Below are 3,497 nucleotides of genomic sequence, written 5' to 3' on the forward strand. Positions count from 1 at the left end.
TAGGACATGATTAAGTGGTTAGCGAGGAAAGAGTATTTGCAGAGTAAAGCAAAGTGTGGAGTGAGGATTGGAGGAGATAGGTGTTTTGATAGAGATATGATGCCTGACTTTTCATACCTATGTAGGAAGTCCCTGGCTATGATTAAAAAGCACAAATTAAAAGCTATGATGCTGGTATCTCCCTGCTGTTCCTGACCTAGAAGAGATGGGGACTGTGAATGAGATCTACTATCCCAACTCTGGTTGCACAGACAAATGAAGGGAAAATCAAAGAATGAATTATCATTTATTTTCTACAAGGCACTGATTATGTACTTCCAGACACTTTAGTTCATTTAGTTCTCATCATAGCCTCGAAATGGCTATGTTGTATCACACTGTATTTTCAGTTAACTGCTGCATCCCCAACACATGGAAAAATGCTGATCACTTAGTGATACTCAATAATATTGACTACAAGGGTCTAGTCAGGAAATTAAACATTTTACATTTTTGATACTTTGTAGTGAAGTAGAACACACATATAGAAAAACACAGAAAGCATAAATGTACAACTTAATTTTTATAGTGCCAATATTCATGGAACCACTGCCCAGATCAAGAAATAGAACACTGGGGACATTGGGCCAGCACCCTGTAAGTGCATAATGTGCCTCTTTCCATCCACACTCCTCTCTCTCTCTCCACCAGGATAATTCATTACCCAGATGTCTATACCAATCACTTCCTTGATTTTCCACGTACTTTCCCAACCTGACATTTATTTCTAAACGTGCTTAGTAGCATTATATAAATTGAATTATTACAGTATGTTCTCTTTTGTGCCTCTTTTGTGACCTAATCGTTTTCAATTGAGCAGCTAGGAAAGGATGGTCTTGTCAATAAATGCTGCTGAATCACTTGGATACCCTTATTTTAAAAAAAGAATGAAATTTGACACCTATCTCACACCATACACAAAATTAATTCCAGTTGAATTGTATATCTATATATAAAAACGCAATGCAATAAGATCTTTAGAAGATAATGTTAGGTTATATCTTTATGACCTTGAAGTATAAAAAGATTTTTAAAATAGGATACAAAGTTCACTAGTCATAAAGAAAAAGATTACCCGGAAGTCACAAGTATAACATTTAAATAGGGATAGTAAGAATTTATTGGGTACAACTAGTGAGTATCATGGGATGTACTAGGAAAACTCCTGATGAGGACCTTCAACAAGCATATCATGCTGATTCTAGAAGCCTCTCACTAGCTGGGCTCCAGTTTCTCTGGTTCTAGGAAAAAGAGGAAAAAGAACGACAGAGGAACACACTCTCGAATACTTTGGAAATCACTGGAAGGAAAGGGGCAGTTAAATCTGGGAAACAAGGTGACCTTTAGGAAGGTGATGAACCAAAGTGTGAAAATGCAAAGAGGGGAAGGAGAGTGGCGTGGCAGAGGTTACCCCCCAAATCATCACTTCCAAAGTCAGAAAAGAAAAGTCTTCCTTAATGTTCATCTTAATTTCTCCTTGACTCGATGATATCAATTAAACAGCAAATTTAATCCTGCTCACCTATGAACGTCAAGCATCATGCTAAGTGCTACGTGGACATAGAAGCATGGAGTACAACTGGTGAAATTCAAAGCGCAAACACTTACTGGATACCTCTTATATTCAGAAGAGTGCTAGTGGCTAGCAATACCAAGATAAAGATCTCAGGATTATCAATCTCCACCGGGAAAGAAAGAAAGACACGTAGAATAATAGCTCTGTGAGTCGGAGACTTTATCTTCTTTGTGTACCGTTCTTTCTCAGTTCCTGGAGAAACACCTGGTTCAGAGGAGGTAATCATAAATAGTTGTTGAATTAATAAACAATACATTATGAATAAATACAGTGAAGGGGAGGGGCAACATAGGGGTAAGGGATTTAGAGGTACAAACTATTAGGTGTAAAATAAGCTGCAAGAATATACAACCCGGGGAATATAGTTAATATTTTATAATAACTGTAAAGGAAGTACAACCTTTAAAAATTGTGAATCACTGTACTGTACACATATAACATATAATATTGTACAGCAGCTATACTTCAATTTAAAAAAAGAAAAAAGAAGACAGGCATTTATAATTACAATGAAAATACAAATGGGTATTATTTTAAAGTAATCAAGTTTAAACATAGTAGAAAAAGGGTATATTCATATAGGTTGGAGTATTTAGAAGAAACTTGAAAATGTAGTTCGTTTGCAGAAGTGAGACTTGAATCAGAGAAGGAGGAAGAAATGATTCAGAACAGCAGTGCAAAAGGAACAATCATGAATCATATGAGCAAAAACAGTACTGGCTTAGGGTTGGAAGTACTGGGGGAAGGAGGAGTGAAGTAATTTTAGGAGAAGCCCTGATTGAATGGAGTGAATGTCCACATTGAAGAACAGTGTGGAATAAGAGCGGATAGGCAGAGAGGACCTGTTGTATGAAAGGCCTTAGAGGCTGAGCAGAGCAGTTACTTCTTTAGTAAAGTGATGAACTGAGATACACAAATGCAAAGCAGCAAAATCAACTGTTGGTAACCCAGGTGTCATATAGGTATAAGAAGAGCTTCAATTCCAGGGAGGTGAGGGTGAGACTGGAGGGCTGGTATCACTGAATGTCTTGTGTCTTCACAAACTTGTAAGGGTACTACTATTGGATGAGTAGGGAAAGTAAATGCAGAGCTTTTTAGAACCATCTCTCTTCTAGACTCACAGACATAGAAAACAAACATATGGTTACCAAAGGGGAAATGAGGGGAAGGGGAGGGATAAATTGGAGTTTGGGATTTACATATACACACTACTATATAAAAAATAGATAAACAACAAAGAGTTACTGTATAGCACGGGAACTATACTCAATATTTTGTAATAACCTGTAAGGGAAAAGAATCTGAAATATATATATATATATATTTATATAAATATATATATATATATGTCATGTATATAAACTAACATGACATTGTAAATCAACTATACTTCAATTTTAAAAAAAAAGAACTGCCTCTTTTCTTTTTTCAGGAGTAATATCAAAAGACCCAGTCCTTCAATCTCAGGCTGCTTCTCTAGCCTGGGTCCTAGGCTCTTTCTTCTAGGACAAAGCAGGTCAATTTGCTGAACAAAGATACTTTATGGAAATTCTCATTTCTATCACTTTCCTTCCTATACAACCAATAAGTGAAGTAACATCATTTGTCTCCACCAAATAATGTTACTGTAATGGTCCTAGTATTAGTCTGGTTTCAAGATCCTGTGAGAAAGTGGAGTCAGGACAAGTTATGAGTTATGTGGTGAGAGGAAGTTCTAATACCTAGAGTTTGTGAGAAGAAACAGGATATGGCTATGTGGATTGCCAAGAACTCTCCCCTTTTGGTATTCAAGCATGATTTAGATGGGTCTAGAGTGCTATAATCAGGATATTTATTCCTTTTCAGGCATCTTTGGAAAGCCCCTGGACAGGATTAAATGGAA

This window comes from Balaenoptera musculus, chromosome 11 (genome assembly GCF_009873245.2).
Source record: "Balaenoptera musculus isolate JJ_BM4_2016_0621 chromosome 11, mBalMus1.pri.v3, whole genome shotgun sequence".
Taxonomy (NCBI): Eukaryota; Metazoa; Chordata; class Mammalia; order Artiodactyla; family Balaenopteridae; genus Balaenoptera; species Balaenoptera musculus.